General features: G+C 38.6%; 1 pseudogene across 1 annotated transcript in view; it reads right to left on the bottom strand.

The window, feature by feature from the left end:
- Nucleotides 1-12,525: 12,525 nt before the first annotated feature.
- LOC148954066 (ferrochelatase, mitochondrial-like) overlaps nt 12,526-24,056 on the bottom strand; it is a 133,505-nt pseudogene continuing 121,974 nt past the window's right edge. Inside the window, exons 6-7 of the transcript XR_016141501.1 lie at nt 20,522-20,794; nt 12,526-14,163 (exon numbers count right to left, since the gene is read on the bottom strand). The product of XR_016141501.1 is annotated as a ferrochelatase, mitochondrial-like (transcript). The remainder of the gene's footprint in view (nt 14,164-20,521; nt 20,795-24,056) is intronic.

Below are 24,056 nucleotides of genomic sequence, written 5' to 3'. Positions count from 1 at the left end.
ACTCTTTTGCGTCTTTCTGAACTTTCTGAGGGAGGAGGGGGGTAACTTTTTATTTTTAAAAATTTTTTTACGAATAATAAAATGCTTCACTACAGGTATTGATTTTGTTTTTTTCTGAAGGATCTGAGGGAGGAGGGAGTAACTTTTTGGTTTAAATAATTCTAGGAGGACTTGTGTTTTGTTGGATGATTTTGAAAAATGGTATGTGTTAAATATTCGTGAAACATATGAGTAGAAAAATGCTTAACTACAGATAAGGCTATTGTGTCTTTCTGAACTTTCTGAGGGAGGAGGGGGGTAACTTTTTAGTTTTAAAAATTAGTTTACGAGTAGAAAAATGCTTCACTACAGATAAGGCTATTGTGTCTTTCTGAACTTTCTGAGGGAGGAGGGGGTTACTTTTAAGTTTTAAAAATTAGTTTACGAGTAGAAAAATGCTTCACTACAGATATGGCTATTGTGTTTTTGTGAACTTTCTGGTTGAGGAGGGAGTAACTTTTTAGTTTAAATAATTCTAGGAGGAATTTGGTTTTGTTGGATGGTATGGAAAAATGGTACGTGTTATATATTCGGGGAACATACGAGTAGAAAAATGCTTCACTACAGATAAGGCTATTGTGTCTTTCTGTACGTTCTGAGGGAGGAGGGGGTAACTTTTTAGTTAAAAAATTTGTTTATTACTAGAAAGACGCTTCACTATAGATTAGGCTATTGTGTTTTTCTGAACTTTCTGAGGGAGGAGGGGGAAACTTTTTAGTTTAAAAAATGCTAGGAGGACTTGGGTTTTGTTGGATGGTATGGAAAAATGATACGCGTTAAATATCCGGGAAACATACTAGTAGAAAAGTACTTCACTACAGATAAGGATATGGTGTTTTTCTGAACTTTCTGAGAGAGGAGGGGGTAACTTTTTAGTTTTAAAAATTGGTTTACGATTAGAAAAAAGCTTCACTACAGATAAGGCTCTTGTGTCTTTCTGAACTTTCTGAGAGAGGGGGGGGTAACTTCTTAGTTTAAATAATTATAGGAGGAATTGGGTTTTGTTGGAGGGTATGGAAAAATGGTACGTGTTAAATATTCGGGAAACATACGAGTAGAAAAATGCTTCACTACAGATAAGGCTATTGTGTCTTTCTGAACTTTCTGAGGGAGGTGGGGGTTACTTTTTAGTTTAAAAAAATTTGAGTACCACTATAAACCTGCGACACGAAATAAAAGGCTCGTGTGTTTTTCAGAACAGGCTAAGGGGGGAGGGGGTAACTTTTTAGTTTCAATAATTATAGTCGGCCGTGGATGTGTGTGGATTGGAGTGAAAAAATGGTTAGCGGGTAATAATCGGGACACATAGGAGCAGAAAAATGCTTCACTACAGATAAGACCATTGTGTTTTTCTGAACTTTCTGAGGGAGGAGGGGGTAACTTTTTAGTTTTAAAAATTATTTTACGAGTAGAAAAATGCTTCACTACAGATAAGGCTATTGTGTCTTTCTGAACTTTCTGCGGCGGGGGTGGGGGGGGTTAACTATTTAGTTTAAATAATTCTAGGAGGAAGAATTGAGTTTTATGAGGGGAGGCTGGTGTTGAAAAATGGTACGTGTTAAATATTCAGGTTAACATACGACTAGAAATGAACATGATATTTCAACTTGAAATAATGAACTATGAAATAATGATAATTTCACATAGAAAATAAAACCTTTTTTCTACAGATTAATGATATAGCACCACCATTGAGTGATGAGACATCACTTACTGGAGCATTTACTGGACCAGCATTTACTGGACCAATTCTATCACCACCAACGGAGTTCAGTGATGAACCTACATTAGTTCTGGATAATATGGAATGGCATAGAGGTTTCTTTAATAATGTTTTTGGGGAAATGGCTAGCCTAGACGACTTAAATTGTGAGATTGACACATGGGCGCCCATACGCTGAATTCCAGGGGGGGGCAAACTACGTCTAATTGCTACTTTTAATGCTATATAATAGAAATCTCAGAACCAAAATATAAAAATAAGGCAGCATCATTCAGCCAGGGGGGGGGCAAGAGCCCCCCCTGCCCCCCCATATGGGCGCCCATGTATTGACATGCTTGAGGATCCGGAGTGGGCAGATAGTTTTATGCGTGAGCATTTAGGAGATGTTACTAGTGCAACTGAACTGGGTCCTCATAACGAAATTCCAGCACAGGACAATACAGGTTGGCTCGATCAATTGTCCCCAAACACCTTGGAATATGTACTAGGGGACCTCGTGCCATCTCCAACCAATGTAATTGAACAGACTGGGGGTGATGCTATTGACAATTCTCTGTCGCCCCCCCCCCCCACCATTCCGCTTAATGATATAGCTAGTACTAGTAGTGTCACGTCCCCGGAATTACGTGAATTTTATTTGTTAGAATCTGCTCTAGGTCACTTACAAACATACAGGGTAGATTTTAACCCCCCCCCCCGAGGAAAACGGGGTTGACGAGGGCATTATTTTAACAGACCCCGTGAATGTTCTCCATAGCTACATCGACAGAATTCGAGCACAAATTGAGATTCAAATTCAGAAATGGGGGGGTCAAGGGGGGATTAAATCATCAGTAAATCAAATAATTTGTTTATAAAAGGGGACATCTGGGAAAATTTTTTATTTTCATTTTTCAACATGCAACCAGAATTTTTACCCTCGTAAACACAAAATTGAGACAAATTTTTTCAAATGCGTGAATGAATATATTTCGACAATTGAAGCTTTTAATGAGAGAAGAGGTGTATCCACAAATTTACACATTGATCGCATGGATCGGAATATAGGTAAATTTAAAAAAAACTTTATTTCTAGGGGGGCAGGGGGTGGTCGACGAATAAAATGCCTCCCAGATTTGTCGGCTACAAGAGTAGTTCAAGGTTTTGATTTTGACACGGGGCTGCAATGCTTTAAATATGCATTTTTAGCAGCAGCCCATACAACATTAAAACAAGATTCAACAATAAAAAATCTCGACGGACTTGCTCGTAACGGTGGAGAAAGTTTCCCTAAAGTAAATTTTGATTGTTAAGAGGGGAAATAGCCGGTGTCCTTGAAAGAAATAACCATATTTGAAAAAGCAAATGAAAATCTTGGGTTCGGGGTGGTTGTTCTTCAGCATGACACAGCATTTATAGATGGGGAAAAAACAAATAAAAAAGGGGTTTTGTATTAAGTTAGGAAGCCGATGGTGGAAAATGTTAAAAATTTGGTATTGGTTATTTACGAGATTCCCAAAGATGTAAATTCCTAGAGTAATTTTTTCCCCGTTACAGCAATAAGTCGACTCCTATCCCAAGGCAAGAACAAAGAAGAAAGTCTCTATTACCCCATGTGCCTTTCCTCATTTAGATCTGAGCGAACATTCTCAGATCACAAGGGGCATTGCAAAATTCATGGGAATCAACGAATAGAAATGCCGGCAGAAGGCAAATATACTTTACAATTTAAAAATTTCCAAAATTCCCTGCTACAAGTTGATAAAGTGTCTTTGGACTGTGAATCAAGACTGGTGGAGGTATCAAATCCATCAAGGCCAAATATAGTCAAGGAAAACAAACTAGTTGCGTGTTCGTACGCGCATGCCCGTCGCAATTCCAATAATAAAATGCAGTACGAAGTTTTTTTGGCTTTGGATGAGGAGGGTAGTATGGAAAAGTTATTAATATCTTTAATAAAAACGGCAAACGGCGCAATTTCACGATTGCGTCACACCAACTACCCAATGACATTATCAGATAAGGAGCAACTGGCACTAGAAAAGGGGAAAATTTGCTGGGTTTGTATAGGTGTTCTTGCCCAAAAGACGCAGTCCAGGATCACAATCACCTTATTGACCCCGATTCAACGGGAAAAAAGTAACTTTCGGGGGTGGGCTCACAAATCATGTAATTTGAAAATTAAACAGCAAATCTTTCTTCCAGTTTTTATATATAACTCTAACTCAGATCTGAAGTATGTGCTACCAGCATTGGCACGTCTTCAAAGAAATGGAACAGTGGATAATGCATGGGTGATAGACAGCTTTTCCTACAAAATCATTCCTAAATCATCGGAAAAGTTGCTTGTTTTGGAATTTATGTGGAAACTTGTTGAAGCCGACGTTGGGTACACGAATAAAATTCGCTTTTTAGATTCCTACGGTTTTTTCCCTAAATCATTGAGCGAATTAATTCAAGTGCAGAAAAACGATGACGGCTGCAACGCTTTCCCCTTCTCAAGCAACAATTTCCAAATGATTTATATGATTTTTTGAAGGTCAAGGGCATCTATCCTTATGATTATTACTGTTCCATGTCGAGATTCGCAAAGAAAACTTTTCCTTCGATTGAATCTTTTTATGACAGTTTACATGACCGTAGGTGTACCCCCAAGGACTAAAGTTTTGCTAAAACATTTTAGGCAGTGGGAGGGTGTAAAAACGGGTTTGACTACTGCAAGCTGTATTTGTCGAGTCATGTGTTAATTTTGTTAGACATTATGTGTAAAAATACGGACAAAATCTATGGGGAATTTAATCTTGATTTTGGCTATTATTTTTCATCTCCTCATCTGGTGATGGACATTATCCTAAATATTAGTGGGGAAAAATCGGGATAATCCCAGATATTGATCAGCATCTGTTCATCAATAGGTCAATAGATGGATGGATTTGTTTTTCACGGGGATCGTATATTGGAAACTGAACCAGCTAGAGAGAAGACGGGGACAAAATCGGATGCGGTTTTCCTTGATATGAATTCTCTCTACCCCTCGACCATGTCTCATTATGCGCTACCTTGCGGTGACTATAAATGACTCAATGACCCTCAAGCTCCCCATTTCCCCAACATTGGCAACAGTGTTGAGGAGAATGGACCGGTTGGATGGTTTTTTGATATTGATGGGGAGATACCAGTTGAGCTTCACGATTCAGTAAAGGATTTTGTTTTCCCGTGCATCAATAGACCTGTGACTAGGGAATCTTTGAGCCCCCCGCAATAGGCGCTTAGTCGAGGTGGACGGATTGCATTGGTCACCTTCAAAACAAAAACTTATTGCTGACCTTCTGCCGAAAAAAAATATTGTTGTACATCATGTGGCTTTAAAATGGATGTGCAACAACGGTTTCAACGTATAAAGGTTCACAGAGCGCTCCAGTTTAGTCAAAAACCATATCTAAAAACGTTTGTTGACACTTTTGTCAAGGAACGTTCTGAAGCGCAAACGATAGCCGAAAAAGAAATTTATAAGCTCATTTTGAATTCAGCTCTCGGCAAAATGTGTGAGAGTGTTCGCAATAGAAATCGTTGTGACATCGTGACCAATCCCGAACAATATGCTTGAATTATTGCCGATCCAAATTACACTTCCTTCACAATCATTGGCCCGGACATGGTACTATTGAATAGGAAAAAAAGACGCATTGTCCTGAATAAAAATATTGCTGCAGGCAGTGTGATTTTGTAAATCTCTAAAAAACTCATGTTGTAATTCTACTACAATTCGGCTATGGTACTGGGGCAGTAAAAGGGGCAACTAGAGGTCTGGTACGGGGACGTGGATTCTCTATCGATAAAAGTAAAAAAACGAAACCTAATTGAAGATTTGGCGCACGGTGAAATTATCAGCTCAAAGATGGACTACACCAATTGGAGTGGGCTATACCCAGAGCTAGTGAAACGTCGGGCGCCAAATCAGCTTTTATTTTTGAAATCTGAAACGGGAAGTGACATCATTTCCCGTGGTGTGTTTGTAAATCTGAAAGTGTACTTTATTCAGACACACGAAGAAGAAATAAAGAAACGTTGCAATGGAGTACCCACGCGCTTTGTGGATAAGAATTTCAACATGGACATCTATAGGAATTGTATTGTTGAAAATACAATTCCACGAGCCAAATTGTTGGCACTTCGTTCCCTCAACTACAGGAACTTTACTGTAAATGTAGAAAAAATTGCCATGAGTACCATCTCCGACAAGGTCTATGTTTGTCAAGACGGTGTGACTACCCTCCCCCTTGGGCACTATTTAACTTCATACCGGGCCGAATGTGTTATCCATAGGGAAAGTCTCGGTTTGAATAAAGTCCAGTAAATTTTTTTTTCCTAAACCTTTGGAAGGGGGGGGGGGGTCTCGCGGCCTTTGGGGGGGGGGGGGGCTCGCGGCCCGGGGGGGGGCGGCCACCAGCGGGGGGCGCACCGCCAGCCACTACCAAAGTTATCTTTTTTTTGGGCTTAGAGCAAATTTTTTTTTGTGCTTTTGTACATGTTGCATTAAAAAAAAGTGATATTATTTTAAGTGCTTTATTCTAATAAATGTTGTATTTTTTTTCTATAAATAAATAAACAAAACAAAGTGTATTTATTTAAGTGTTTTTTTTCTCTCTCTGTGCCTATGTAAATGTTGTATTTTTTTTTTCAAGTTTAATGTGCTTTTTTTCAATGTAGTATTTTTTTTTAAGTATTGTTACTTTTTTATGCATATAATAAAAGAAAATATTATTATTTATTCGTCTTCTTCTTCTTCTTATTATTCTTGAACGGAGTAGTAGTAGTAGTAGTAGGGAAATTATTTAGTCATTAGACAACTATGGTCTACAGTTTGCTGTTCAAGTTAACTAATGAAGGGAACATGTATCAATTTAAAACACCATACAGATCGTTTCTATGAGGACCCTCATTGTTAGGCAAAACAACACTCTTAATTAAAATAATTGAAAATTGCAATATAATGTTTGTGGAAAAGCCGAAAAAAATCTACTATTGTTACAGTATTTGGCAGGAGTCATATGGTAAAATAAAAGCAATTGCTGCCACCACCACCATGGGATTGGTGCAGATACAATTCATACTGGGACTTGATGTTTTCGGCATTATTGAACCAAACTCTTGGCTTATCATTGACGTTCTGGCTGAATCTACTGAAGAATAGTCCCAGGAAATGTTGCAATTATTACCCGGTCGCGCTCACCACGAACAGATTTTTACTACTCAGGCTCTAAATGACTCCTTTTGTCAGCGCAAATGCATGTAAACGTTTTATTTGAGATGTACCTATGATCTTGTATGAGGCGTGACAAGAGATTCCACATTCCGCCTGACCCATTATAAGCAGATCCCCAAAGGCATTCCCAGATTTCTGCTCTCAACATACAATCAGACAACTAATAAACCCCACGGTTATATCCTAGTAGATCTTAATCAAAATAAACCCGAGGATTTGCGTGTTGTCACAGATATTTTTGACCATGAAATTACTGCATACCTCCCGGTGAACACTAAAAAGACCTATTAGGTATCTTGGCACTGAAGACACTACATGAAAATAGACATCTGTTTTCGGTTCTACGCACTTCAAAACCCTCGCTTAGGAAAGCCATACTCAAACATGGTATTGACAATGATTTCATTAATCTAATATCTGAACTTTGTTTAAATTTGACCGAGGGTAATGTTCAACTGCCAGATGAAGTTCAGCAGAGGGCAAAGCAGCATCGTTCAATTGTACGTACAGGGGCTTCTAAAAAGATCGTAAATAATTTACAAAAGAAACGACTTCTTCAGGCGGGCGGTAGCTTTTTCACACTTTTACTGCCGATAATTGCAGGACTTGTAAACAGTTTTCTCTAGAGAATGGCAAAACCCTATAAATTGACTCCAATAGAACTCGCTCTCTCACCAGTGGAACACTTTGAGAACAATCTGAGTAAATTTCTTGACAACGAGAGTATTGAGGATGATAAAAAACTGCTTTTACTTCAAGATGTACTTCGCCGAGTGGACAAACATAAGTCCTATCGTGTGAAGGTCACTGCTGCTGCTGATCACAAAAAAGAATCATCTTCTCAAGTGTCTGCTGTTGGGACACAATCAAAGAAGGAGTAATTGTATTAGTTTGTTTTTAAAATCGGAAATCTAATAACCGTTTCATATCGTGAACAAAGTAAACGACTCCTAACCTATCTCGTGGAAAGTGGTCAAGATCATATTCAAGTTGAGAGCAATGGGAAAGGGATTATAATTCAGGGCAAGAGCTATAATCTACTTGATTTAATGTATGATATGGTTACAAATCGTAAAGGACTATTATCATTTGACGCTCATCTATACAGCTTTCTAAATACATTAAACTTCCCCAAAAGTCTTATTAGCAATAACCAAATTCTAAAAAAATTAAAGGAACATGCATCATTGTCAACACCACCACCACCACCATTAAAATATGAAGAAGAAGAAGTTTTTAAATCAATTTTGGAAAAAACTAGCACACCACTGATAGCTAGACAAAAGCGAAGACGTATCAAGTCAACGTCATCACCACCACCACCACCACCACCAACCGCCAGTATACAAAAGGGTAGTGGACGTTACATAACGTGTTTACGTTCAAAATGGTTGAAGTTCTGAAAGGTGCTTATGAAAATATTGGTGAGATGGGGAGTGTAAGTTCGCCCACCACTCTTTTGATGGTCACTGGTGTTCACACTAAAAGCGTACAAGACTATCTACAAAATGAATCAAGTTACACTCTGCATAGAAATCATAGACTTCGTGCCAATCAATATCGAAAAACTAAAGCCTTTTATCCACTGCATATAATGCAAGCAGATCTCCTGACTCTAGATGAGGTTCAACGACGTCACAATACACCGTACAAGTACATTCTACTTGCAATCAGTGTTTTTAGTCGCTATGCATATGCCATTCCATTGCGATCAAAGAGAGGCTTTGAAGTTGCTCAGGCCATTGAAAGTATTCTCGAACAGGATTCATATAAAAAAATTCAAACGGATCGTGGTAGTGAATTTGTTAACCTCCATGCTGCAAAAGTACTGGTAAAATATAGTACACTTCTCTATCATATTCATAGTCCTATAAAGGCTGCATTGGCCGAACGATTGATACGAACTATTCGACTCTTAATTTCAAGATATTGTACATTGAAAAATACGACGGCTTTTATTCATGATTTAGATAAAATCAATGGCTACCCCCTAATCTCAAGATTGACATAAAGTTACAGATGGCCCCATCGAATTTCACTTTGAGAAAAACACTTCCTGCAGCACCCGATGCAAATGTCATTATCACATCGGTAATTCTCCACGTCCGAAAACAACAAGTTATGAGCTCTGTTGCAATAGCAGTGGAAAAGCTAAGCGCCAATGGCAACAACATTAAACTTTTTGTCCCCCATACGATCACTAATCAACGTCACATTGCCACCGGCTCTCGTAGCTATAGCGATTCATCATTTATCAATGGAGAAATCACATCAAAATTGGCTTTGGCCTTTGTGAAGAGTGGCAGTGCTGTTGGATCCTGGACTGAATCTCCCCATGATTTTAATTTTTTCGGTCTATCTAGCCTTGTGTGCAAAGTGAATGGTATTCCATTGTACACTCTATCATTTGACAAAAAATCCTATAGAACTCTGTACGAGTTGACCATGCAATCCCTAGATCATGACTCTCAACTATTTGAAAATGGAATAACCGATTCAATGTTTTAAAGAGATCCTCGGTTAATTGTTTTGGACCTGTAAGGGACTCAGGATACGAGCTTAGTACGAACAGGAAATGTACGTTTAGAGTGTACATTTTCCGATGCTTTGACTAAGAGTATCACGCTAATATCACTGAGTCAATTTGAAACCTATTGGGAAATTACTCCCGACGGCAGTGTTCTACTAGACTTAACACCATGAACACAAACCAAATAATCAACGTATTTAATATGGATCCAGACATGTCCCAGCACAAGTCCTATTGCATACCCTTGGACTTCATTGAGAAAGTTCCAAGTCTTAACAATACCTTAATCATTGTTAATAGCAGTCCGTCGACTTTGAAGACCGGTCATTGGCTCTTCATCTTTCAAACAGCGAAGAACATTGATTTTTTTGATCCTCTTGGCCTATCGTTTAAATTCTACACACCGTACATCAGCAACTTTACTGAGAGCCGGGGGAAAACCATAATACAAAATCTGCGTAAAGTACAGGATCTAATGGATAAAGCTTGTGATTTCCATTTAGTCCTCTTTTTCAGGCTTAGATGTTGTGTCTCTTCTTACAAATCGTTTCTTACTTTCTACGTTGACTTGCCCTAATTGAACGACTTTCTATTGGAAAATATACTTACAAGCATATTTAATATTGATTTTAGTGCCCTACGAATAAAATCTTCTAAAAATGTATGTGAAATTGTTTATTAATAAGAATTTATATACATGATAAAACGACTTTTTTACTCTTTTGATTTCATCTTCTACTAGGTATAGGTATTTGTCAATAACAACTAGTGCAGGTAAATTATCTGAATTCACAGGGTACTGATCCTGATGTAGTGCAATGTCAGGGTCACGTTTTCTACAATAGAGTGTAACTTCACTTCTGTCATATCTCTTTGTATAGTCAATTATACTATTCTCACTCATTCTATAGAATTCACATGTTTCAATTTGTTTATTTGAAGTAATGTCACAAATAGTGTCCTCAAGCAGCGAATCACATTCCGTCACAGCCAAATAAAAATCAGTGGGCTTATAATCATAGTAGTCATTGTCTTTACAACGATGACGTAGAAACCAAATTCTTTTGTTGTTCCAGCAGTTGAATCGTTGACCCGTTTCCTCCTCCCAGAACAATCTAAAACCACTACGATACTAATCTCTTAGCAATAAACTAAAATCACGCTTAGGATTCTTTCCAATCATACCGGGATATGTATTCTCCCACTGATTACATTTATCATAATGGCAATTGGAACATAAGTGGCTTCTAGGATGAGAGTCACACGCCTCTTCAAGACAGGAATTACTACCTTTAATTCGTACAGCATATCCTCTATGCAATTTACCGGGCTTGCATAATCTACACTTTTCATCAAGCTCATCAATCATTGTGCAGCTCCCCAGTGTTTACATACATTGTGGACATGTATGGAACATTTTTTCATGTGTTAACACTCTCACTGCCACAATGAAACTGAGCTAGCAACAACAAAAAAAATTGTCTGAGAGAGAGAGAGAGGAGTAAATATGTTGGTTGTCTCTGATTGGCTGCCTAAAAAACAGGTGTCAGCTCGAAAAAAAACACTCTGGTTGAAAAAAACTTGGAGTTGAAACAAATTTGTGCGGGGAAACCCCCGTTCATACTGCTATCTTTTTTTGCAATGTTTAGGAACAGGCGGGGAATCCCCACTCGTTTGGAATGGTACCAACAGGACATAAGCAAATAGCACGTAGTTTCATGACGTGTTTAATCACGTGTAGAGGTCCCATAGAATAACAATGGAAGGAACATAGAATAGCATGGTAATCGCTATACCCCCGAGCAAATTCAATAGATACTTACTACTAACGCGAACAAAACTGAAAAAAGAGCATAAAATTGGCAATCTATAAATGTCTTTCGTTTTGTTCTAGCATGTCTCCTGCAGAAGAGCCACAGAAGATAAATAAAGTTGGTTTCTATTCCAAGTAGAATTTTGCAGGCTGTACAGTCTACCAACTGGTCGATGGGCAACGGAGAAATTAAGTTGATATGTCTTACCTTTCTTTCTGTTGGAATGAGCGGCCAATTAGATTTTTCTTTGCTGATGCAGCCAACGGATTGTAAACAAGTTTCTCGGCAGCTAAAATGTATTGAGGCTCATTGTTTTTGCAAAAAATGGCATTGTGACATTTACTGTAGTATTGCCGAATATATTCATGAACCCTAAGCACATTACTTTAACTCTATTCGTTATTAGACTCGACATATCTAATTCCTTTCAATAATTAGTTCTTTTGCACTTGGGATCAGTCATTCAATCATACAACAGACGAAATTTGTTAAGTTTGAAACTCAAACGCAGACTGTAATCTGTAGAACCCACCAGAGCATCCACCAGGGCATTGCTGTATTTGCCGCCCACAGCTCATAATCCACTAACCATCTGACCTGTTGTTGCACGTGACTAGGACCTCGCCTCCTTGCAAATAACTGGTACTAGTTCTTAACAAATTAGGTTTTCGCCAATTATTTCCAGTTTGTAAACCCCCCCCCCCCCCCATTTACCAACCAAGAGCAGATTTTTGAAAGATGTCATGTCTCCTCAGTATGTATTTGACCAAAGAAAGAGTTGTAGCGCCATCTTTAAAATCATAGCCATGAGTCGGTAAACCACTACATTTCCCGACCAGGATTTTGGTAGATTTCATATCAGTATTTTCGTCGTTTTCATTTAACCGAATAGAAAATTTCGGCGACGTAAAACAAATTGCAACGCTTCTCGCCGCGATTTACTCACTCAATGGTTTTTACGGAGTGTCCAGAAATATTGAAGGAGGGTCTCCCCCCATATATAACACCCGTGCAAGGAATTCTATGGGGCTTTATTTGCGGCATGATTCCAAAAGCATGCTATAATCTTTATCCTTCAAATTTATATCAAACTTAGTCAAATACTTGAGGAACAAAAAGTCTGTGCTAGAACACGAAATAATAATAATTTATTTATTTCCCAAAAAGTGTAAAACCAAAAGCGCATGAACCGATGTAAAAACACAAAATAAACTAAGCATCTTGATCATTCCTTTCTTTCTCGACTGATAATCAGAGCAGCTGACGACTCATTAGCTCTCCAATACCACTGCCTTATAATAATCAACAAAAATTTTGCACATGTGCATAAAATGTTACGCTAAATCTACTGCTTCAATCACTTTCAAATGCAAATCTAAAAAATTATGTTACCGTGTCCGAAACCAATGAGCGGGGAAGAGGAAAAGGTCCGATAGTTTCATAATTTTTACGCAGAACAAAATGGCGTTTGCAAAACTTTTGCTGGGTTCATCTTTTCGTGTTTCAAGCAATTCAATAGGAGAATTTCGTTGGAAAAAAAAAAAATGAAAATTATGAATTCGTTTTTGCTGAAAACAAAAGTTTAATAAAATTTGGCCTAAAGTTAATACAAGCTGATATTCCTAATTATTAGTTGCAATCAGGTAAATGTTCATCGGGAAATTCAAGGAAAATAGTCATGGAGCCCACTCCAGGACTCCTAGGAGCTATATAGCTCACTTTGGGAGCATAAAGTATTTTAGGAAACAAAAAGGGGTAATCATTTTGTATTTAAATGTTCGTGCTTTAACTCTATCCAGTATTGATTTAAACAACCTTTAAAATGTCAAAAATGCACTAAAATGTAGTTAGTTTCCTGATATGTTACGGCAATACTAAACTAAACCTATACCAAACATTATATACACTACAGAACAAATACCAAAATTGTAGAGTAGCTAACATAGGAAAGGAGAAGAGCTTCTATGTCATAACACAGTCCCTTCAGCCCCAAAATTCTTTGGGTACTCTTACCATTTTTTCCTAGGTGCTTCATTTAAATTTGAAATGACATCAAAAGGATATTATGCAATTTTCAGCCTATGAGACACGTTCCCTGAGTGCAAAAAAAAAATCGCCAAAAAAAAACACATATACAAAGGCAATGGTAAGGCCCTAATAACTTTGCAATTATCTTCGTGGCACTGGTAAAGATCCTGCTTGACATTTTAACTAGCTAACACTTGACATTTTGACGTGCTGAGATAATTATCGAAAACTGTAGCGCAGTTACATATCAAAAGAATATTTTGCAATTTTTGGCCTATCGGACACATTCCGCGAAAGCAGAAATAAGCATACAGAGGCACTGGCAAGACCCTAATAACTTTACAATTATCATCGCGGCACTAGTAAAGATCTTGCTTGACACTTAAACTTGCTGACACTTGACATTTTACCATGCTGAGATAATTGTCGAAAATTGTAGCGCAGTTTTTATTTAATCAAACTTTAATCCTTCTGATTTACACTGCCCCTTTTGATAAAAACGTAGCAACCGATTTATTGGTGATTTTAGAAGTTAAAATGTCAGATATGACATTTAGACGTAATGGCTACTGTAGCTACTTTCTTAAGCTTTAGCTGCTTGCATTTTCATCCAATTTTTGGTCTGTCCGCACTTTGGATTTTCGCACATAGGACATCTTAGAAGCAAATGATTTGAGATTCTTTTTCCATCTTTTAAATGCTTCGAAACAACATCTGCGATTGACTTAATGAAAATCGGATGATCGTTTAATGAAGGCACTCGACGATATGTCTCTACTCCCACCTACAAAAGCAAAATATGCACTAATTTAGTCAACACCAATTGAAACATGAAAAAACCCTACTCGCCAAAAAACACAACTGTTTTTGTTTAATGATACTGATACGATGTGATAATTATATTGACTACTTGATTAAAATCAGTTGGTTGGTTAATGAAGGCATTCGAGGATGCGCCTCAGTTCCATATTCAAAAGTAAAGCATACAAAAACAACATAAAAGTATAGAAAAAAAAACTTGTTAACACAAATACAACCATGAAAAAAAATTCATATATTATAACAAAAATGCTTTTTATATTTACTGATATATACATTTTATGGTGACTAGACCTAGAAAAAAGAAATGAATGAATAGGGAAATTAACAAAATTCCTCGAGTAGAAAATGATTTTAAAATCAGCTTTTACTTTTTACAAATGCCCTGGCAAAAGGCATATCCTATCAGCCAGATAGAAAATGCCTTTCCACTAGTCCGAGACTTTGAGCGCACACATATTTGCCAGTTTCTTGCACATAAGTTTTTTCATTTTTGTTTCGCATTTTCACCGCAAAAAAAAAATCCAAAGTTTGCGACACTCAGAGATCAAATTCCAGTCGGGAAAAGGGTTACCAAAAAAAAAAAAAAAAAACACCGACAAGGGACGAATTTAGACGTTTAAAAACAAGAGTGAGCCAGAAGGGACATGTCTAAACAAGGCCATCGAAAATTAACAATGCCATTTAATAGCTATGGAAGAACGAATAAGGAGGATGACAAATAGAAACTGCCAATTAGCCAGTTTCACTACTTAACTATAGCACATAGCTAAAATAGAAAACATCTATGAAACAGAAATAACAAGGCATTTTCAAAATCTAGGGGGAGGACCCCTTCCCCAATTAACGCCACTGTTTTACACCTTCACTTGATACGTAAGAGGTATTTTGTTTTTTTTAACTGGTGTTTCCAAAGTGGAAACACCACGTCATCACATACTGATGGAACAATTTTGAGGGAAAAATAAAATCAAAATTTGCATTTTCCATACTAATAATATAATTAAAAAATAAAAAGATTAAAATTTTCAAACGCCTTGCACGGTCATGCCGATCAGTAGCAGTTCTTGTCGTAAAAAACACTAAACATATAAAATATATGAAAATCACAGCCATAGGCATCGTCATACAAAATTATACATTGATTTGAAATATCACAGATTCAAATTAAACAGTCAAACAGAGTCAAAGGAACAAAAAGAATGATGAACTAAAAATAAATATATACAATTATTGACGAAGGGGTGCAGAATTAAAAATCTGGACGAACGAGGGAACAAAACTACTTACGTACCGCATATACCCTGCTGATACCAGCTGAATTTTTGGTACCGGTTAAGTTACATTTCGTGGATTCCTTTGGCGCGAAGGGAGATGCTCAGAGGGGAGGATTTCACGAAGCCGGGGATTTTCCAAAATACCGACACCAAATTTAAAACACAATTCATCACGGCGTGTTGAAAGAGTTGTAAGTGAAAATTGTTTTAAAAGGGAGCGATAAAAAACTTCGGGAGATTTAGATACTACCAGAATAGCTCGGTATTGGATCCTTTCTAGGCGGTCTTTCTGGTCCAAAGTCAGACCTGAATGCCAAACGGGACTAGCATATTCTACCAGCGGTCGGACAAAAGTAAAAAAAAAAAACGTAATTGGTGGGGGTTTGGAACACCATGACAAGCAAGGAGTTTTAAAGATAGGATAGCTAGGTTTGTCCGTTTGATTATCTCCTGTGTCTGTTTTTTCCACTTCAAGTCATGCATGAGATATATTTCCAAGTTTGATATCCATGATGCCTGAAACATTATTTAAAGCAAGAGATGACCTGTCCCTCAGAAAAGAAAAAGTTAATACAAGTGATTTTTCATGATTGACGATCATTTTGCCCTCCTCAGCTTGGCATGATAAACTCGCCATTATTCCGTCTGCCTTACTTGAAACACTCTTTTCACCTAGCTGCAGAACGGATAGGTCATCAACGAAGTTAAAGCGATCCGACTCATCATTTTTCCTCATTTACCATGACCAAAAAAGTAGAGGGCCTAAAATTGTTCCCTGAGGAACTCCACAGTAGATTGGCTGGGGATCAGAATAGGCTGGTGTGTACCTAGTTTTATTTTACTTCTACCTGAAAGAAAATTTGCAACTATTCTTACCAAATATGCATCGACATTAAAATTTGTCAATAGCTTGCGGCTAAGGGTTCTATGATAAATCAAATGTTTTCCTAAGGTCAATCGCGATGAGGTTGACCCAGCGTTCCGGTTCATCTAGATGCTTTAAAATCTTATTAAGCAAACTAACTAAGTAATGGCTAGTAGAACTCTTGGGAATATTACCGAATTGCTGAGGGTCAGTTTTATGCAGAATAAAATTGACCCTCAAAATATGCATCGACATTTAAATTTGTCACTAGCTTGCGGCTATGAGTTCTATGGTAGATCAAATCAAATGCTGTCTTAAGGTCAATCATGATGAAGTTGACCCAGTGTTCCGGTTCATCTAGATGCTTTAAAACCTTATTAAGCAAACTAATTAAGTAATGGCTTGAAGAACTCTTGGGAATATTACCGAATTGTTGAGGGTCAGTTTTATGCAGAATAAAATTGACCCTCAAAAGGTGCATCGACATTAAAATTTGTCAATAGCTTGCGGCTAAGGGTTCTATGGTAGATCAAATAAAATGCTTTCTTAAGGTCAATCGCGATGAAGTTGACCCAGCGTTCCGGTTAATCTAGATGCTTTAAAATCTTATCAAGCAAACTAACTAAGTAATGGCTTGTAGAACTCTTGGGAATATTACGGAATTATTGAGGGTCAATTTTATGCAGAATAAAAGTTTTCAGCCACCCAGTGATGAAACTTTCATAGATCTTGCTAAAAATTGATGTCATCGTAATAGGCCGCACACCAGTAAAATCACAGGGTGATCCTCTTTTGGGAATAGAGGTTATGAATCCCTTTTTCCAATTTTGCGGATACTGGACTGACATTATAATCTTGCTGAATATTAAAGTTAACGGAGCACTCAAAAATTCAGGAAAGGCCTTAATGAGATCAACAGAAATATCGCGTGGTGTAATACTGGTCCTCTTCAGTTTCATCAGTTTGAGGCAAACTTGCGATTCTGTGATGATTGGGAAATCCATCAGACCAGGAGATGGATGCGGAATATCCTCCAAGTTTAGAGGTGGAAGTGATTGAACAATTGCTGCCAGCTGAGTGTGTAGGCAATCTGCAGTTTCTTTGTCTGGCTCGGCTCATCGTAGCCAATATCCAATCCAGTTTGCGATTTTGCCTGTCATTTGCTTTATCCTTTTGTACCACTGTCCAGGCTTACAATCCAATAAATGAGATACTTCCTTTTGGTAGTACAACGCCGCTGCCTGGCGGGTCGTTTCTCTTATTTTATTATTCAGGGTAGTAGCTTCTTAATGTTTTTTTTTTCCTGAAAAGCTTTCTCATTTTCCTTCTTAGTGCTTTGATTTCTTTTGTAACGTGTGGAAAATCTGCTGAAAAACGTTTGCTCACTTTTTCTGGAAAATAGAAATGGTACTTGCCGAAAAGTTTTTTCTTGAAAAGTAGGGGCCATTTCATCAGCATTAGCCGTAAAAATTATGCCGCCCTATTTTTCAGTCGTGAGCCCCTTGCCGAAACCAAACAATCCGCTTTTTGTGATTGGCCGACTTGTAGTTGTTTCTGTAGTGTGTATGACCCAGACTTTGCTTGTGGTATGTAGCTCATGGGTACAAAAGTGGTAGCTTACTCCTATCGGAGGGCCTGGGGAGCGTTACCTATAGAATTGAGACGTGTTAGTAGCTATGCGGTGCAGAGCCATATCACCCTTTGTTGTTGGGCCATCAACCAACTGTTTTAGACCTAATCCTGCTTCCAAAGACTCAAGTCATAGTTCATTAGCGTCACCAAGCAGGAACATACTACCCGTGGGGTATTTATCCTGTATGTGGTCAGTGCTTAATTGAAGCTTTTCCCGGAAAGCTTTTTGACAACTGACATCTTGTCCTGGCGAATAACAAAAAACACGCACAGCAATACCATTACAATGGGAGGGCAGGCGTTTGGGGTTCGAAAATACCCAAAGAACCTCATCGTAATCATCAAGCACAGGTACCTCTATCTGAAAAGCAAGAATTTTCTTATTAATATAAATCCCAAGACGTCCTCCCTTTTTTCCAAACCAGTGGTCATCTGGACGTAACTTTCTCATTTTATTATAACCGGACAAACTGAGTAGATCTGGATTTTGCCTATGAACCTCTGTTACTGCTACTATTGGGGCTCCAATTACTTGAGCTAAATTCTCCAGCTCAATAACCTTATCCGTACTTACACTTTCCGCATTACTATACAAAAAATAGGCAGAGCAAAAATGTCAGAAGAGTATTCTTTAAACTTGGTTTTCACCCTAGTCCTTGGGCAGACATTTTCTTCTAATGGCGAAAACCTGTTACTACTGTAAACGCGGGAGGCTGATATTTTAGGAAGGATAGATCTAGGGATTCGGGAAGGGTTGGTGGGGAGGGAGGGAGGGGGAGAGTTCATAGGGGAACCGGAGGGATACGCTGAGCCCGTCTGGCCCGTGGTGACCGCGAAGAAGGGATCCAGTAACGCGGTGTTGGTATTAAAAAAGGCTGTTGTGGGTGCGATTTTGAGGAGGGGAACCGAAAAGGCGGATTTCATTGGTTCAGCTGTTGGCCCCTCGTCTCGACAAGTTTTTTGGCACCGACTCGGGTCTAGAATTATTGCTTGAAGCATTGGTCCCATAAACAGTCTGGCTGGCTATGGCTTGGCATACTACAATCGAATACTGCATCACGGTTAAAACGATTAAAACATGACAATCGGTCGAAATACTTAAAAGGCGCTGAAGGATTAATGCGACATTTTAAATTACTAGCAATATGAGCAAAACTGCGAAATACTTTTTCGTAGTTTCTCGCCTTTCGTTAATTCCTAGTCCTTCAGCAATTTTAGGACAACGTCACAACTTTTTTCAAATAGCTGTAAATTCAGAGTGTCGATTTCGGTCTGTCTCATCGACAGGGATCGGGCTTGAGATTCAAGTTTTACTTCCATGCTGTAGATCTTTTTCCAAGTTGCAGGATTAAATTGTCTTTTGATACATAAGTCTCGCAACTATTGGGACAATTTTGAGGGGGTAGATACTCCCAAGGCGGGGAAAACATATTGTTGAGGTTAATGACACAGTGTGTAGGAGTATCAGCCTCAGAGTGCTCAATTACAACAGCCATAACACATGTGCTGCATTTCCAGTTGGGGTTTTCTTGCCGTAATACGGGTGCGGTTCCAGCACAGAAGGGGGGATAGAACCATAAAAGGCATTTCGAGCTCTGAATCATCACACCTTTCCCATACGGCCTCTCGCATCCAGGGCAGATATAAGTAGCTCTGGTTCCTGTCATATTCAGTATACAATTTTACTGGTAATACAACTAATTAATAAGTCCAAAATAAATTTCCTTCCAAATGCGGGTGTTAATTCATAAATCCCAAGGGAATTTATACACAAATAATAGCTGTAAAATAATCCAAGTTCCGATTCTGAAACTATTTTCAATAAAAGTCCGTAGGGAAATCAAACAACTAAACAATCCAAGTTCAAGGTTGATTGTGAGAAGTCCATAGAAAAGCACAATTGAGTCTTACTGTATGATGGGATTGTATCCAGATTATATCCAAAAGAGGTGTTTACAGTATGAACTCTCAATCAAGACTGATTGAGACTGATACTATAGGGTGTCATCAAGACGAAGCCCTTTTACAGGGGCTACGTAGCCCAGTTTTGGCATAATTGGAGCAAAAGTATGAGGTCCACTTTCAATAAATCATCGTTGTTTAAGGTAGTTATATGCTTAATTTAGAATTTAATAATGATTAACTATAATAATGATTATATTACATCATAATAAATTTTAACAAAATTAAGTAGCAGACAATTAATTTAATATTTTGGTAGTCCTTATTAAAATTCAAGATTAGTACAAGCAAGTACACTCTACAAAGAAAATTCCTTCACAGCTATAGCCAATGAACCCCAAATCAGCTTAATTTAGCCTTGCATGCAACTTTACGTTATTAGCATCTTATGTAGATTTTGGTTCGGAAGACAGTTATAAATAGAATATTATATATTGCTAGCCTCGTTCAACGTCCACGATTGCAAGATGTTTTCTACATGTCTTTTTGCATTCTCCAAGAAATCACCAATAAATCTATCAATTCTAAAACTATCAATCTAATTAAATCTATCAATCTATCACTAAAGCAGATAAATAAATACAAACCTTTTTAGCCAGCTCATCTCCATATTCGATATCTAATTCATGTAGAGTTTTAATATGATCAGACGTAAAAGCTATAGGAACTAACAACAAATGCTTCCTTCCCCGTTTCACTAGAGCTTCTATAGCCTTGTCTGTTGCTGGTTCCAACCAAGGGACAGGTCCAACTTTGGATTGCCACACCAAACGATATCCATTGGAATAATCCAGTTCTTTCATCACTAGGTTAACCATGGCACCCACTTCGGAAGGGTACGGGTCACTTCGACTTACTGTCTGAAATCGGGAAAAAATACAGTAATAGGAAAAAAAATTGGAGTTTGCTTCCATTCAAGTGTTTTTCTCTCAGGAAAAAAAAGGTTATTCAAATTTTAAGTTTCTTTTAAACCTACAAATGTGATAATCAAATACAATAAATATCTGTGGCTTCTTTTTGTAAGACCACCCTTCATTTTTATGACGAATAAAGTAAAAGTTCAAAAAGGGATAAGTCCTTTTATTATACAGTGAAAAACATACAAAAAGTTCTGGATAACAAGTTCCACATACATGAGTGATCGTCATCAGCAGATAAACAAACAGTCAGCAGATCGTCATTAACAGTTTATAAATAATTGACTGTAATAGGTAAGAAAATGGAGATCTGCCAAGCTTGCTAAAGAAAACTTACGGGGGTTTCTTTTTCTTTTTTATAAGAAAGTAGTTGTACTGATCAAGCATAAAAAGAAAACACCCACAAAGACCGACTGTAATAAGATAAGATTTATTGTAAAAAGTCTGTGGGCAACAGCAACACAAAATACAGCCTACAAACAAAGCTTGAGGAACAAAATACGATTTTATATAACATCTGTCGTTAAAAATTTCCCGAAATATTGGCAAGCTAACTTGTCTTCGTCATTTCTTTCCTAAAGCTATTCTAAAATCTATTTATTATTCTTTCGTCACCCATATTTTCTTTATTGCATTTCGGTTTGGGTATCTACCTTTTCGTGTTTTCAAATCTCTCCAAATACGTCACAATAAAGCAATGAGAATTCTTTTTAATTTTGATTTCAGAACTTCAGTTAGACACATATATGGGACTTCAGGAATCTTTTCTTTGGACCAATCTTTGGACCAACTTCATTTAATTTCTATCTCTAGTATTTGTTACGATTATCAATATAGTAATTTACCTGTAAATTTTTTCCGGTATTTTTGCAACTAATTCTCATTTTCATAATTATCCTACTACTCATCGTTCAGACTTTTCGTGCGAAATTCGTCCGACGTCGAGAGCGGGTTTCAGCATCCGTCACACTGGCCCAAAAATCTGGAGCTGAATTCCAGCCTCAGTTCGAGAATGCAGCAACAAGGGACATTTTCTAAGACTGGTGAAGAAATATCTTATGACATGCTAAGCATTTTGCTCATTAGGGTTTTCTTTTTCATTGTTGTAAAATTTAGTTAGAAAGTGGCTGTGTATTTTCGTTGGCAATATTATCAATATTTGTTTTTATTATAAAACACCAGCATTGGGACCCGTCCTATCCAGGGATGGGACACTTCTCTCTGATGAGGGTTCTTGTCTCGAGCGGTGGAAGGACCACTTCTGCTCATTCCTGAACAACACTAGCCCATCTATGCCTCCTACTGTTAGTCCCAGCCAACCTGGCTGTCCAAGATCCGAAACAGATGCTCCTCCAGACGAGCCTTTCAGCCCATCAGAAATTGGAAATGCAGTAAAAAGGCTCAAGAACAATAAAGCTGCCGGTGTCTGTGGCCTGAGTGCGGAGCTGCTAATATATGCAGGTCCTGTTATGCTCCTGTTTCTCCACACCCTGTACTCTACAATCTGGCAAACCGAGATAATTCCCGAAGATTGGCGGAAGGGTGTCATTATCCCTGTATGGAAGAGGAAAGGTTCTAGAAGCGACTGCTTGAACTACCGTGGAATAACCCTACTGTCTGTCCCGGGAAAACTTTTCTCTATGGTCTTGCTAGATCCATGTCGAAGTATCATTCGTAAAATCTGGCGACCGGAGCAAGCTGGTTTCATGTCGGACCGTTCAACCATCGAGCAGATTTTTACGATCCGAAAAATCATAGAAAAAGCCACGGAGTTCCGATAAAAAGAATTTTTTTTCTTCGTCGACTTCTGTGCTGCGTTCGACTCAGTGGACCGAGAAGTTCTTTGGCGGATTCTAGAATCGACAGGCCTCCCTGAGAAATACTGCAGACTCTTCAAAGCTCTACACCATGGGACGGAGAGCTGTGTTCAAGTGAACGGCCGGCGCAGCCCGTTCTTCCAAATCACGACAGGAGTGCGCCAAGGATGTGCAGCTGCCCCAGAGCTCTTCAATGTCATCATAGACTAGGTTATGACAAGGACTACTTCACGTCTCAGCTTTGGACTCAAGTTTGGAGATCGTGTCATTACAGATGCTGATTTTGCCGATGACTTGGCCATTCTGGTGGACTCCATGGAGCAGTTGCTGGAAGCGCTTCGAATCCTACGAGAAGAGGCTGCAAAAGTAAGACTGCAGAAAAACTGGACTAAAACGAAAATTATGGCCATTGATCCATCCTCTCCTGCTGCCAATCCTTCAGTTAGCCTGGATAGCCCCACTAGCATCGAAGTTGTCCAAAGGTTCACCTACCTGGGCTCCATAATTTCTGCAGATGGCTCGCTTCTTTCTGAACTACAAGCGAGAATATCAAAAGCGTCTTCTGCCATGGGCAGACTGAACCGTCACCTCTGGTGAAAACCAAACACCAGTCGCAAAACAAAGCTGCGGATTTTCAACGTCCTCGTCGGCTCTGTAATGCTCTATGGAGTTGAGACGTGGCAAGCTTCAGCCGCAACCCTCAAGGCAATTGATGTCTTTCAGTCGAAGAGCCTGAGGAGGATCGAAGGTCTACGATGGTTCCACTTTGTCAGCAATGAGAAGCTGCTGCAGCTCACCAAGCAGTCTCGGTTTTCGACCCAAGCAGCCGAGCGAACACTAAGATGGTTCGGACACCTACTTCGAATGCCTCCACACATACCTGCGAAAACGATCCATGACTTCGACCCTGTCAAAGCCGGCTGGAAGCGACCTCGCGGCCGACCGAAGAAACGGTGGTCTGACAGCATGTCCGAGTTCCTGGCGATGGCAAATATCAGGTTGAGCGATGTGCAAACGCTTGCCATGGACCGAAGTGGATGGAGGAGGCAGACGTCACTCTCTACGCCGAGCCGCGCCCGGCAGGAGACATAAGTCAAGTAAGTCAATATTTTCAGCGCTAAAGTATGCCACCAGGCATGTGTGCTGTTTTATGACATTTATTTATGTATGTGTTATAAATAAAAATATTCTACTCTTCTACTCTACTCTACAAACCAAGGAAAAAATTCTCAATTCTCAAGGTAATCTTGCCGCACTGTTTGCAGTCACGGTTTCCATCAGGAAATCTCATGATTAGTCTAAACCGGCACCCGTATAAGATCGCACAAGCATTATTCCACTCCTGGGGATAGGGACGGAGGAAATACTTTATGACTGAGTGTTTTCCA

This window comes from Artemia sp. Qi Xiang Cuo, chromosome 3 (assembly GCF_049724085.1).
Source record: "Artemia sp. Qi Xiang Cuo chromosome 3, ASM4972408v1, whole genome shotgun sequence".
Taxonomy (NCBI): domain Eukaryota; kingdom Metazoa; phylum Arthropoda; class Branchiopoda; order Anostraca; family Artemiidae; genus Artemia; species Artemia sp. Qi Xiang Cuo.
The sequence above is the reverse complement of the archived record's forward strand: the minus strand, read 5'-3'. Positions and strand labels throughout refer to the sequence as shown.